Source organism: Hibiscus syriacus, unplaced genomic scaffold, assembly GCF_006381635.1.
Source record: "Hibiscus syriacus cultivar Baekdansim isolate YM2019G1 unplaced genomic scaffold, ASM638163v2 tig00110864_pilon, whole genome shotgun sequence".
Lineage (NCBI taxonomy): Eukaryota > Viridiplantae > Streptophyta > Magnoliopsida > Malvales > Malvaceae > Hibiscus > Hibiscus syriacus.
The window spans coordinates 345,433-361,435 of NW_024062893.1; positions in this window are offsets into that span (position 1 = coordinate 345,433).

Below are 16,003 nucleotides of genomic sequence, written 5' to 3' on the forward strand. Positions count from 1 at the left end.
TAGTGATTTTAAGTACATGTAACAAATCAGTAAGTAACAAAGCTTGAAATAATGAATGTAAGAAAGATTGACCAACCAAAATCACATTAAGTGAAGCTCTATTCCTAAACAAGAGATTACCTAGACCATCAAGATCAATCGGGTGAGTAATATGGGAAGCATCAAGAGTGACATGATATGTAGCACCCGAGTCAACAACCAACTGAGCATGAGACGAGGTCATGGTGGTTTAAGGCACACCACCAGCATGGGTAGAAACAGAACCAACACCATTCTTACTGGCACAACATGCAGCACCAAGATTGTCAAGGCTAACATAGTCATCACTGCTTGACTCATCCTTGTACTGTGACTAAGCATTAGTTGCAAGAACCCCTGTAAAATCATGATCAAAATGATACAAACATCTATCAACTGAGTGACTGATCTACCACACAACTGACATTGAAGTCGTGCTCGACCTCTTCCATTAGATCGTCTACCACATATCGAGGTTTGATACTATTGTTTGGATTCACGAAAATTACCAGATCCAGTGGAGCCGATGTGCACTTGTCCCTGGACTACATTGGCACTCATAGGAAAATTCTCAGCCTGAGAATCAAAACCAGCCAGCTGTGTCTCTACATCAATCAACATGGAGTAGATCCGATCAAGTGGGAGTATATCTGGACTAGATGTGATCACAACCATAAATGCTTGATACTCTCTTGGAAAACCCTTCAAAATACTAGCAACGTGCTCCACTTGTGAAACCGAGCTGCCACACGACGTAAGGGCATTGCAAACATCCTTAATACGAGTGAGATTCACACGCATCGACTCATCACCTTTCCTCAATGATTGAAGCTTGTTGTGCAAATTCATCACCGTTTTTGTAGATTTGATGGCAAATAATTGAATAACGGTGCTCCAAACAGTCATCGCAGACTTAACACCAACAAACTAAGGCAAAAGAGGAGCACTAATCGTCGACAGAAGCCATGTGACAATAGCACTATCTTGTGCCATTAAGTCTTCAAAGGCCTCGTTAACAATGGATGCACCATTAACATCAACAATGAATTCAGGTGGAATGAACATCGTACCATTGAGTACCCGCTCCAGACGATAACTACGCACCGTGAGAAAGATCTGCTACTTCTAGAGAAGAAAGTTCGTCTCGTCCAAGACAACATTTACCTTCTTATTTGTAAAGATGAAGACCGATGATGAGGAACTTCCGACCACTGAGACAGCTACGAACCTCTCAAGAAAGACACAACAACAAAGAAGAAACCCCAGAACCCTTAGCGAAAGATACCATATTGAGAAATCAAGAAAAGATGAAAGAATTATAATTGCATTTTCATATTCAAAACTACTGAATTACATTGCTTTTATAGCACTCAAGTGCTTAAGGTAGAAGAATTTGAAAAGCTGTTAGATCTAACAGTCCTAACCGCGCTGAGCTAACAACCTAATAACCTAGGTTTAGCTCATCTACAACGCAATGTACCCTAGAGAACGTGAGCCTGCCTGAGCACACACCATGCATGCAATGCACGCACTTAGTCTTCCAACACTTATAAACTTCAATTGATTGAGGATAAAACTTTTGAGTAATGCATTATTCAATTGTGATTTGACCCTACTTGAAGAAAAAAACTCTCATTGCTATTGATAAGAGAAAGTTTAAGAGCTTTGATGTTAATAACAGTTTAATTTTTTTTGGGAAATAAGGAAATTTTCCATGAGTTTAATGGTAGGTAGAGATTCAATAATTAAATTTTGGATCTTGGAGAGAGAGAGGAAGCATAGATTTCGAAGAGTTTCTAATGATAGTGATGAAGTTGTCTTGATTCAAGGGTCCTTGATGAAGTTTAAGACTTTTTTTGTGTTTTTGATAAAGGCGTGCGTGATTGATGAAGGAGTAGCAATATATTAGTTCTTTTTCTTTTCTATTTTTGTCTTAATATGTTTTTTCTTTTTCTTTTTTTTTTCTCTAGAACTACTTTTAGAACCAATATTGGGCCCCTTCTCATCTTGGGCCCTTGGCCATTGCCCAACACAGACACCCCTCAGGGCCGGGGCTGATGATATTTTATTGTAATATATGAAACAACTATTATCGCATTGTTGTCAGTTTTCATGTAAATATAATTCATGCAATTAAAAATAATATAAAGTTATCTAAACCTAATTAAACATGTCTTTATATTAAACTTTTGCATTACAATAAAATTATTACATGCAAACAATTCCACCTTTAATGTTAAATTTAAAGGTATAATTTAAATTTAAATACATGCATTAATTATTTTAACGTTTCTATCAATTACCAACGGTTATCTTCCAAAATAACATAATGTTTTCGAAGGCATTGAATATATCTCTAATATTTAATTATCATAGCATCATAACATTGACAATCAAAAACTATATAAGAGACCGACCGACCGTTTCAATGGTTAAACCATTAAAATTCCAGACGTTTGGCAGGTTATTTTTATCATAAACTCGAGCAAATCTTTTGCCATTCCAAAGCCCCAACTAGAATGCAATTCACATGTTTATGTGTAAACAAGAATTCACTAAGAATAAAACAGTCACTTACCACCAATAAGCCATAAAAACAATTAAAGGTTACTGTTTTTCAAGTAATATAATTTATATTAATTCATTCATTCAAATCCCAATGAATTACCAATTAATAAGAATAACCACTAATGCATACTCAACCGATGCAAAATAAACATCAATGTACCATGACTAACCTTCATCATGATATCATATTATAATACATAAATGCTTATAATACAACTTTAAAAGCATGCTTATTAATTCACAGTGAGAATAAACTAGATTAAATATTAGCAAAACACGTTTAAAACGTTAGAAATATGAATAAGTTTTAAACTAATATTGTGAGGAATTATCAAATAAGCTAATATTCACGTTAATGTATTCCATCACAAAATTCAAAATAAAAAATAGATTCATGAATCGGCTTTCTGTATCTAACGCATGTTTATATTAAACTCATGAATCGTCACATCGAATAACAATTAATCTTTAGATTAACACACTAGATCACTTAAAATTGTGTTTAAATATTACCTCAATATTTGTAAAAGAGATAATTCGAGTTTCATACCAATGATTTTTCAGTATACTGTAGAATCTGTCTTTCTTCACAAAAATAACATCTATAGTCATAGTCATAATAATGTTTAGATACAATAAAAAATTCACTTCTAAATTATTGGAAAAATTCACTCCTGTAAAAATATTAAATAAAATATATATAAGTAAAGAATTAATCAGTCGTGTCGTGGTATTAACAACTACCTTAGAACCGAATTCACTCCGATGTTTGTAATCGCTATAATAGACGAACGCCCCTCTCCCGAGATTAACACGACTCTCTAAGAATTCATACACCCGAAAACTGGAGTGAACTTAGATGGTAGTGCCCTTCTCTCAACTCAAACCGCTCATAAAAGGTTTAAGAAAACAAAAAAAGAGTGTTTCCTAGCAAATGACATTTGCCAGGGATGATTTCTCTCAACTCAAACCACACTATTTTGAGCCTACAAAATATTTAATATAGTCCATTTATAGGCTCAACATAGGGGTAAAATGATAAAAGATCCGATTGCAGTTATAAAATAATTAATTGTCATAAACATTATTTAATGACCATAAACTATATTAAATATTTTGTAACAACTATAAACGGTAAAATAAACTCTAATAAATAATATTTTACCGGTAATTTCATCTAAAAGAAATTCATACGAACCGAACTGGACTACGCCAAACGATTCATACCAAATGTGAAATTCTTTGTATTACCTACACATTTTTCTTGGGGGAGAGAATTATTTATTGTTTTGATCTAGTTTTTTTTAACTTATTCTTTATTATTTTTATATGTTTTCTGCCATCTAATTTAAAGAACCTCAAATATGATATTTTTAGAAGTGAAATTAATATTTTATTTAAATTTAAAGATTAAATTAAAAATTAATCCCTTTTACTGGTTTAATACATTATCAATATAATATAATGACATTTAATGTTCTAGTGATTAAAAAGTTACCTTTTAAGTTTGGTGATCGAAAGTGAACACTTATAGAACTAAAGTGACCATTGTTGTAGTTTACCATTTTTTTAATAATGAACTTTATGAGGAAATTTAAACAAAACAAAACTATGATTATTCAAGCGGGATGTCTGCTTAATTTAGGTAGGGTCTACTTCTAAGGAAGAAAGGCGATGCTTTGTTTATTAAATGGGAATGAAGAAGAAAGAGAAAGTGAGGATTCGAAAATCAAAACCAAAAAGGAGATCTTAAAAAAGGTTTTAAGATTCTTCCCTCCATCGCTATCAGGATTTCTTTTCCATGCCTTTTTACAGTATTAAATAATGCATTGCAAATGGTCCCATTTGTGAGGAGCCCTCAGCCTACCATAGTGTTTACACACACCCAAAATATATGCGAAAACGACACTGCCATAAACGCCAAACCACTCTATCAAAAGATTTTAGACTTCCAACAACCTTTTATTTATTTGAACTTAAGGGTAAACTACACAAATGCTCCTTCGACTATAGGGTGTTGTTTCATTTAATCTCTCGACTATAAAAAGTTACAAAATGATCCACTGACTATATATTGTTGTTTTGATGATTCACTGACTATTAAATATTATAAAATGATCATCAAACTATTTATATATTCTAAACTCATCCTTTTTTGTTAAAAAATTGTCAATCGTCTCAACTGGACATTAATTTATTGGTTGAGATATGATAAAATTTGATCTCACAATCATTTAAGTTGTATTTTGTAGATCGAGTCTCCATTTACATTATGTTGTTGAGCTAGTGCTTGAAAAAAACGATGACACTAGTAAACATTATTGAAATATGATTTTATCATATCACGATCACCACTTTAACATTTGGCTCAAACAATCGTCAAAATTTTAATGAAAAATGATGAGTTCGAAACATAATAATCAGATGACTATTTTGTAACTTTTAATAGTCGAGTGACTCAACAAAACAATGTCCTATTCGTAATTTTTAATAGTTGAAGAACTCAACAAAACAATGCCCAATAGTCAATGGATCATTTGTGTACTTTACCCTAAATTCAATTCCATAACATTGTATTACTTAGGAAAAGTGTGTTGACCCCTAAATGGTAAATTTGTGTTTTATTCTCTATTAAATTTTAAATTATTGTAATAATAAAACTATATTAGACATTCTTAAAATAGTAAATTTACTTTTTCTTCTCATTTCATTGGAAAAAGTCCTTACACAAGCTTCATTTACTAGCCCTTACCCTTTGAAGAGGGGGGAATGATTTTTTTTTCTTAATTTGGGCCTACCCCGACATATTTTGTAACATCCCAAACACCGGGTTAGTGACCAAATTATAATATTTTAGAATTTAGTGACTAAATTAGATAAATTTAAAAGTACAAGGCCTTAAGTGAAATATTTTATGTAGGATTGAATAGTAAAGAAGGAGGATTGGAAGGGCAAAATGGTTATTTGACAAGGAAAATAATTAAAAATTTGGTTATAGTTATATTATAACCACGTGGAGAGTATAGAAGGTAAAAAAATCAAGAATTCCAGTGCTTTCTTTCTCCTTCAGTCGTGAACCCCATTTGGAAAATGTGAGTGTCATGTTTGTTGATTATTTATTAAATTTAGGTTTGGTTTATGTTCTTTAGATAATACTTAAGCTTAAGGAAAGCTTAAGATTTCTTAAAACCAAAAGATGAAGGAGTTAGGAAGGATTTAAGATAGTAGGTGGTTAGGTGAAATGGTGGAAAAGAGTTAGTAAGTGAAATTTGAGATTAAATTTGACTTGTCATCAGTTAGAATAAGAAGTATAAAGTGTTAGAAATGAAATTAGAACATGTTGGAAATTTAGTAAGATTCTTGGTTTCAAGATTTATGATGAAATATTGAAGATGATGATGTGTTATATGAACTTTAGATGGTTTGAGTAAGTTTAGTTAAGTTTAGTGGCATGAAAGGAGTACAAAAGGGAAAATATAAGTAGGTATGGGTGAATTTTCGAGTTAAAATGATGAATTCTGGGCAAGGGGTATCAGTACTGTTCATCTAATACCGATACTTTAAAGAGAAAAGGGTTATATTTGGGATGAGGGTATCGATACTATATGAATAAGTATCGATACCATAAGCCAAAATATGATAAGTCATTCAAGGAGTATCGATACCTAAAGGGTAATATCGATACCCATGGTACCGATACCCTTAGGAAAGTATCGATACCATTTTTTAAATGAAATTCTAGAACTGGGAAAGGGTATTGATACCATAGCACAATATCGATACCACAGTAAAGGAAGTATCGATACAAATTTAAATTAATTATTTCTCTTAGCTTAGGTTATTGTTGATCGATTCATAAGGATTAGAATTCTAATATCTGTAAAAAATGTACATTTGTGTAGATCTTGAACATAAGCAAGTTCCAGAACGATTGAAGAGTTAGGAACGATCAAGAGAGAGATAAAAGCCATAGGAGTTTATTTGACTAAGTGAGGCTAAGGTGAGTGCATACCATAGTATATATGTTATTTTATGGAAACAAGACTTGTGATAAGTCTATTTCCTCTGTTTGATTTCATGGTTCCATAGTTATGAACATGTATATGTTATGATCATTAGGAGTACATGCATAATTGACATATGTTTATATGTTATGATATATGTTATGTGATCCATGTAAACATAAGAGAACAAAACATAAGCTATATGATATGAGATAAGTGATTATATGCACATATGATATACGTTATGAGACAGGACATATGTAATTACATGAGAAATGATATGAGTATATGAGTACATGTATATGTGGTGAATTAGTTAACCATATGAACATGTGAAACATATAAATGTTCAAGCCCATGTTATATGAGATGAGAGTTGTGGGTATAATTGACATGCCAAAAGTTGAGGGTTTTATGTGGTCCTTCGGGACATGTATGTGATCCTTTGGAACATATATGAGGTCCTTCAGGACATATATTTGGTTATTTAGAACATATATGTGGTCCTTAGGGACAATTATATGTGGTCCTTCGGGACATATATGTGGTCTTTCGGGACATATATGAGGTCCTTCGGGACAATTTTATATTGCACTCAGTGCAAATTTATACGAGCTGTGGTGACAGCATATGTGCACAACCTCGATGTACTTGCATACCTTAAGTTATCAGTAATGTACATGTGCATATAAATATATAAAAAGAATTAACTTTATGATAAGATGATATGTGTTATTCGTTAAATGCATGATTATATATGTTATTGTTGAGTAGTTATATGATAATTGTGATTACATATTGAAATGATTGGATTGCACGTTCATAACTTAGGTGTTGCATTATTGTACTATATGCCTCACTAAGTTTGTGACTTAGCGTGTGAGTGTTTCACACGTAGGTACCAAGAAGCAGGAATATCAGAGTTAGGATCCAACAAGGCAACATACCTTTTACAGAAGATTAGATCAGAAGTGATTCAAACAGTATGTCATTTTGTTGTATTAATTATGTTGGTATGTAATCAAATTTAAATCACATATGCTCTAATCGATTTTGTAATATTTTGATTATACTTATGTAAATTAGTTCAATTTATTTTAATGAAAGTTTAAATTTTTCATGATTTTGTAAGAGTAAAGGTTTTGAAAAGTCAATGTGACACATCGAATTTGTATTCAGGTCGGGTACGGGTTTGGGTGTTACATATTTATGGTAGAAAGTTTTGTGTGTACCATGCCAAGCATTTACTTACTATAAATGCCATGTTATTGTGGATGTTTGTGAACTTGAATGTGTAGGTTTTAGTGAATAATTTGATAAGGCAACATAAAAGGTTTTTGATTTTGTTTAGGCTTCAAGCCTTTAGATAGAACAAATTTTATTAATTTGATTCAAATCAAGCATATTTTAATAAAATGTAAATTCAAATATAATAGATTTTGAGAACCTGTTTTTGATTTAGTAGACTGGGCGTGAAAGAAAAAGAAAATTAAAACGGTTATGTAAAGGAGACAGAGAAACTCAAACATCAAATCATATACTTTTTCACTCTCCTTTCCCTAGTTGTTTGATTCTATATCATAGGGGTAGTTCTGCTGTAAGGCAATCTAATTTAAGACTAAGAAAAGATGTTATCGAAAATGTTAATATTTTTTTAAAATTTCTGGTAGAGTGCTACTTAAAATGTTATTTTTATATCGGAAATGTTAATTTCAATATCTAAAATGAATATTTAAGATATTAACATTTCTGGTAAAAAAATAACATTTTAGGTAGCGCTCTATCGGAAATGTCAAGAAAACATTAACATTTCCGGTAATGTATTTCTTTAACCTTATATTAAGATGACTTTCCTTAGACATCTTCGTATCATAGTAGTGAGAAAGGAGAAAACAATACAACACTCTGATAGAGACACCCCAGTATGTCAATTTATAATTAGTAATTTTTTAAATGTGTCATTATATTTTAAAATTTATAATAAAATTATTTTATTAATTAATTATAACAATTAAATCATTATGATTATATCATTAAATCTTAAACAAACATTAAACTATGCTATTAATTTTTTAATTAATTTTAAATAAATTTTATTGAATATCATTAACTTAAAATTGTTTAAACTCGAAATATATCAAACTTAAAATGACTCAGTTGAAAATAATATAAAGTTAAAATTGATCAAGTACACAATATGAATTTTTAAGAGGTCAAATAAATTCAATCAAAATCTATCAAGTAATCTTTTTTTTAATAGTATGAGGTGATTAAAAGATAAACTTAATACTTTTAGGTGCCTAAATAATACTTAAAATTGATTTTTGATGTCTAAAGATTTTTTTGTTAAAAATAGTTGCCTAACATTTTATTCGTTATACTTTTAGGTGTCTACTGTTATATTTTTTTCTTTTATAATAAAAATATTATTTTAAAAATAAAAAAATCAAAAAGAATCAAACCCCTCACGTCATCCCTATCCTTCCCACCCCCACCTCTGACAACGACGAAGAATCACCACCGGTTGGGTTTTGTTCGGAGCAGAGCGAGGAACTCAATGGTGGCGGCCGTGTAATGTACAACCAACTGTAGTAGTTGAAATCGTCGAAAAACAATGAAGGAAAACATATAAAATTGACGACCATTCACGACGCTTTTCAATACGATAAACGCAATTCCACAGTGAGTGGGGGTTGGGTTTTGGTTGCGACGGCGAGACGGTTCTTTCGGTGTCACCGGTGACGACTACTAACTGATGGTGATCAATCGACGATAAAATTTGTGGGTTGGTTTTTTTAATTATAATATTATTTTTTAAAAATTTTATATGCATAACAAGTGCCATATAACAATAAAATTTAACTGATGTTATGGTCCGAACACCTAAAAGTGTAACATTGGAAACGTTAGCCACCTATTTTTAGAGAAAAAATCTTTAGACACTAAAAGTTAATTTGAGGTATCGTTTAGACATGTAAGAGTGTATTAAGCCTAAAATATAATATTTATATATCCACAATCTTTTTTAATCATTGACAACGTAGAGACATTATAAACGTAACTGTTTGAACTCATAACTTCTAGAAAGAACGACACTCCACCTTATTACTAAAGTCAATGGATTCATCTAAAAATAATATTTATATGTATGTTCCAAACATATACTTATTAAATATATTTTTATTTGATCTAACTTTTATTTTTAATGTCTATATTATTTATGTGTATCAAATACATATTCAATTATCAAATGAGAAAATAACATCAGTGACCAAAAATACCTTATAATATATGATTTTAACCAACTTTTTTTGGATTTGCCAAAATGACCAACTAAATCGCAATGCGATCGATAATTCGCAATGCGATCTCCGGTATCGCAAATTAGTTTCCAGATTCGCAACGCGATTCTGACTATCGCATTGTGATTTCCCAAATTCGCGTTGCGATTTTCCTAATTCGCAATGCAAATACGTAAATCGCAACGCGAATTTGGAAAATCGCAATGTGATTACGTAAATCGCAATGTGAATACGTAAATCGCAATGCGATTACGTAAATCACAATGCGAATCTATAAATCGCAACGAGATTCTGACTATCGCAATACTGAATTTCAAATTCGCAACTCGATTTCTGAATTCGCAACAGGTTTTAGTTTCGCAACACAAATGTTTTGGGTATATAACTACGCAGCAGCAGTAACTCATAACCTAAATCCCTAAATCGCAACTCATTCAATCTCCATCTATCACTCTCTCCAGCGACATCTGTTCCTATATCCAACGATATCCTTCCCCATCCGGCAACAAGTTTTAGTTTCGCAGCTCGTTTGTTTAGTAAATTAATTTACAATAATGAAATCATCTAATGTTGATCATGTTTGGATAGATTTATGTTTTGGAGGGTCATGGGAGAATGTTCATGGTGTTTTACAATATATGCCTTTACCCATGAATCTTCAACTAAAACTGTCATTAAAAAAGTTAACTTATAAAACTCTAATGTTACGTGTTGCAAATAAATTGAATTTAGAGCCCCTAAGTGGATTTAGGCTATCTTATCAGAGAAATGGTAAAGTTTATTTGTTAACCGACAATGAAGATGTTGAACGATTCATTGCTTACATTAGTGTTTCAAGTGATGATGTTACATTGTATGTTGTTGAACCTAGAAGTAGTGAAGTTGGGTCAATAGCGGGTAGTAATCAACTAAGTTTTTCAACCCCAGTTTATGGTGCTCAAAATTTAATGGTTCCACCACAATTTCATCACCAAGCAAATTTTGTTTCACCACATTTCCAATACCAAACACAATCTCAAAACCCACAACCTTTCCCTAATCCAAATCCCAATCAACTTTCAGCTCCAAATTCCGATTTTCGTATTGACCAGTTAGACGATGATGAGCCAACAGAAAAAATTATGAGTACTAGTCAGTATTCGAAATTTGATCTTGGTCAATACCCGGACTTTGATCTTGGTCAATAATCGGATTTTGATGATTTTTCAGAAGAAGAAACAGACCCTGCATGTAATGATTTTGATATTGGTCAATACCTGAATTTTGATGATGAAACAGCCGTTGCCGAGGAAGATGTTGTTGATGATAATGAGGAGGAAGTTACGACTGTAAATGAACATGTTAAACATCTATTCTGTAATTCATATAGCACTGAAGAAGAAAAAGAAGAAGAAGAAATCCCCAAAGAAAAGTCCCCGAAGAAAATACCACGGGAGTATAACTGGAATATGCCAGAATTACTTCAGATACCGAAAGAAGAGTTGGTAAAGATAGCAGTTGATTCTTACACAAAAATTATTCGTATCAAGAAAGATGATTGTTTTGATACAAAGGAAGACTTGAAGATAGCTTTGTATACGAAATGTGTGGAAGATGGCTATCATCTAAAAGTTAACAAATCAAGCAAAGATCGTTTCGAAACAAGGTGTATGATTGACAAAAACTGTACGTGGCGTATGATTGCAAAGAGGATAAAAGATTGCGAAATGTTTCAAGTTAGGACTTTTATTGATAAACATACATGTTCAAGAACCCAAGTTTTTCCTCACCATAGACAGGCAAACAGAAAGGTGTTGGGTGGTTTTCTGGCTGAGTTAATGTTTTTGAATGGCAGGGTATATCGGGGACATGAAATTATGACTGACATGAATGCTCGGTTCAAGATTAGTATCTCATATTCTCAAGCTTGGAGAGCCAAATGTTATGCCTTGGAGGGGGTCGCCAGAAGCATCGTTTGCCCAACTGTCGGCTTATTGTCACAATTTAAAGCTGAAAAATCCTGGGTCGGTAACTCATATCAAAACAGATAGAGATGGACGCTTTGAGTTGTTGTTTATCACCATTGGTGCTGCGGTTAGTAAATCAAAATAATTTTGTTGACTCATTTTTGTTAGTTACATGCATTTCAAATTTAAATGATTATATTTCTTGTGTATATGATTTTGTAGATTCGTTCGTTTATTAATTGCATGCGCCCAATTATTATAGTTGACGGAGCACATTTAAAAGGTCGATACCTTGGAGTAAATTTATTAGCAGTAGCCATGGATGCTAACAATGGGATACTGCCAATAGCTTATGGGGTTGGCAAATCTGAAACCTCTGATTCATGGACATGGTTTATAGGGCATCTTAGGGATTGCATAGGTCCTATTAGCAATCTGACAATCATATCCGATAGGGCAAACTCAATTGACAACGCTGTTAGAAGGTGTTTCCCAGATGTTTTTCATGGACTTTGTGGTGTTCATTTGTATAGAAATCTAAAATCAAGGTCTGCTGGTATAAAAAAATCACAAATTGACATACTGGAAGACTGTAAAAGCTTATCGGGAAGTGGATTTTAATAAGCATATAAACTGTTTAAGACGTGTTTTGCCTCAGTGTGCTCAAACACTAGAAGATGTCGGGTTTGAAAGATGGTCAAAGGTACATCAACTTGGAGCAAGATATGGTTTCATGACGTCTAATAGTGAAGAATCAATCAACGCTCTAAGTCGTCATTCCCGGAAATTACCCATTACTATGTTAATGGAGTTTTTTCGAGCCTCTATTCAACAGTGGTACTACAAGAAAAGAAACCATGCAGGTATTATTTCTTTAAATTCGTAACTTATCATATATTTTACTAAGTATTATTTATTTAAATTTTACAGGAACATTGGAACATCGTGTTACACCATGGACAGAAAAAAAGATAACGAAACGTGTTGTGAAGTCAACGTCATGGAGAGTTGAACCATGTTCAAACACTTTGTTTAAAGTAATGGATAATAACTTAAATGGGCTTGTCGATCTAAATGCAAAGACGCGTAGTTGCATGAAATGGCAAACATCTGGTTATTCGTATGGCCATGTTATAAAAGTTTCTCTTCATCTAAACCAAGATGATTCAAGCGCATACGCTATGGATTGCTACACTACAGAAGTATATCGACAGACTTATAGCGAGATTGTCTACCCTATTCCACATCCTTCTGAGTGGGACATACCAGATGACTTACAAACAATTTTGCCACTAGCCATAGACAGAAGGCTACCTGGCCGACCAAAAAGTCACGATCGTATACCGTCTATGGGTGAAGAGAAGAAGAGATCGACATGTAGTCGGTGCAAGGAAAGTGGTCATACAAGGTTGACATGTGGATCACCAGTGCCATCACAATCATCTTTTGCTCTACCAAAATATGGATCCTCATCAAAATCTCAATCACAACCGGCTTTACCTTTCGGGACTGTTAACTTAGGTGATTTTTAAATGCAAACGTTGTATTATGTGTATATTATGTGTGAACTTTTAACATTTTCAGTTAGGCATGTATTAGTAACTTGAGTTTGAACATTGCTATGATATGTTCAGTTGTTATCACTTATTAGACATTCATTTGACTATCGCAACGCGGAAATCGCAACGCGAATATGACAATATTAACACGGAAATGACTATCGCAACGCGAAATTGACTATCGCAACGCGGAAATGACTATCGCAACGAGAGAATCGCAATGTAAAATGAAAATCGCAATGCGAAATGAAAAGCGCAACGAGTGAATCGCAATGAGAAAATGAAAATCGCAACGCGAAATTAGTTTCACGTTGCGATTTTCATTTTCGCATTGCGATTCACTCATTGCGCTTTTCATTTCGCATTGCGATTCTCTCGTTGCGATAGTCATTTCCGCGTTGCAGTCTGTTTTGAATTCAACATAATGCATATTGAAATCAACAAATCAACTATTACATTTCAATCAATTAAACAAGCACAAATATTATGTACACATCAATTAAACAAATCAACATTTACAAATCATCTTTTACAAATCAATCAAACAATCAAAAAATAATAATGAAATCAACTTTTGCACCCATACATCCATTTCACGCAGCTCACTTCAGGATTAACCTACAGAAACCAAACATTGAATCAACAACACTTTCTACACATCTAAAACCTACAAACAACAAATTATTGAATTCTAGCTACTTAACCAAACATTTTCAAACCAAAAAGAGTATATATGTTTAACAACACTTGCATTTGACTTACAAATTGTTTATGGACACTTAAATAACGCGGATGCAGGTAGGCAGCGTCTCGCATATATCGCTCTAGCCATAAAATGCCGAAACCACAAGCCTACTGCACCTCTATCTCTATCGGTGGGAGGTAGAAAATGTGTACTTCCTGTCGTCAAACGCTCCAAGCACATGCATACGAGATGACCACAATCCCCTCTGGCTTCCTTCGTTTGTTGTGGCGCGGTCTCGTCTCTGATAACTATAACATTGAACTTCTTTGGCTTCTTGTTTCCAGACTTAGTCCAATAATTAATTGTATCCAAGAATTTAGCCAAATGAGAGCTCCATCCCTTAATAATATCTCTCAAATCAGACAATGATATGTAATTTATCATGCTGCCATATACTATTGTCTTTAGGGATGGGAGCTGAAGCTCGACGAGAAGCCAATGAGTACGGTCCAAAATAGGGATAAACACCTGTATCGAAATGTAATAATTCAAATTGCACACTTATTTATGAACACCTTTAAAATATTTAAACAAATATACTAACCTTATCGACCTCCCACCATGCAGGATAAAGTTTAGCTTATCCATTAGGCAACACATATGATTCCTGTCGTTGATTCTTCAAGTGAACTACGTGAAAAGACGTCGACATAATTGTATATCACGTTTTTTTTACATTTTTCTTCAATTTCCTTACAATTGTCACACATGGATCAATATGCTGTTTTACAAAAAACGACATATATTAGTGAATTACATAAATTTTAAAAAAAATTAATCAAACTGAAATATAAGAAGAAATATAAGACTTACCCCCCCATCGAAATAGCCGTTGTCTTCAACCCCTAATAATACACCCCACCAAGACCATTCAATCAACAAATGCATATCATCGTTGAGTTTGTATATGTCAGCGTAACACCATTGGCTTCGCTCATGTAGATAAAAATCAACTGCGGTCTTAGCCCAAAGGGTATTATCTAGAATTGTTTCCGATAGTTGTTTCCTCTCCACTTCATCTGCCGGAATGGTACTGGCCGGTAACTTATACGAAAGCCAACAGTCATCCATCATGTCCGGCACGTGAGGGGGCTTCTCAATAATTCGATATATTACGCCGTGTGAATCGGGCTCTAGAATGTTGGGAGGGACCTCTTCAACGATGACAGTGGCCTCTTGAACAGTGGGAGGGGACTCTTGAGGGATGATAGGGGCCTCTTGAACGATAGGGGAGGCCTCTTGAACGATGACAGGTGAGTCGGGCTTTTTCTTACGGATTCTTCGCACTATTGGGGTGAACGGAGACGTAATGGCACGTGCACGCCGTCTGATGCGTGAACTCCGTCTTGCAAGAAAAACCCGACGTAGAGCATCCACCTTAGCGGGCCGCTAAAAATAAATTAATATATAAATCAGTAAATAAACAAACATGATATTAAACAGTGAAAACAAAGACAAATATATTTCAAACTTACACGGTATTCACCCAAGTCATTATTATATCATTGTTCACAAAATGCATCAGATAACATTCTAGAAGTAAGCACTTATATAAACATTTAAAAGGACAACATATAGGTTTAGTGCAGGTTCAATGACAACATAAAGAGTAGTAGTTTATTCTTGAAACTTAAATTTTCAACACTCTGAAGTTAGTATTTGTCTTTTGGTTGAAGTAATGCAATTCATTCAAGTTTCAATTTGCAGAAGGAGAATAGAATCTGAAACTTAAAATCGCAACGCGAAAATTTACTATCGCAACACGAAAATGACTATCGCAATGAGAGAATTGCAATGCGAAATGAAAATCGCAACAAAAAAATCGCAACGCGAAAATGACTATCGCAATGCGAAAATGACT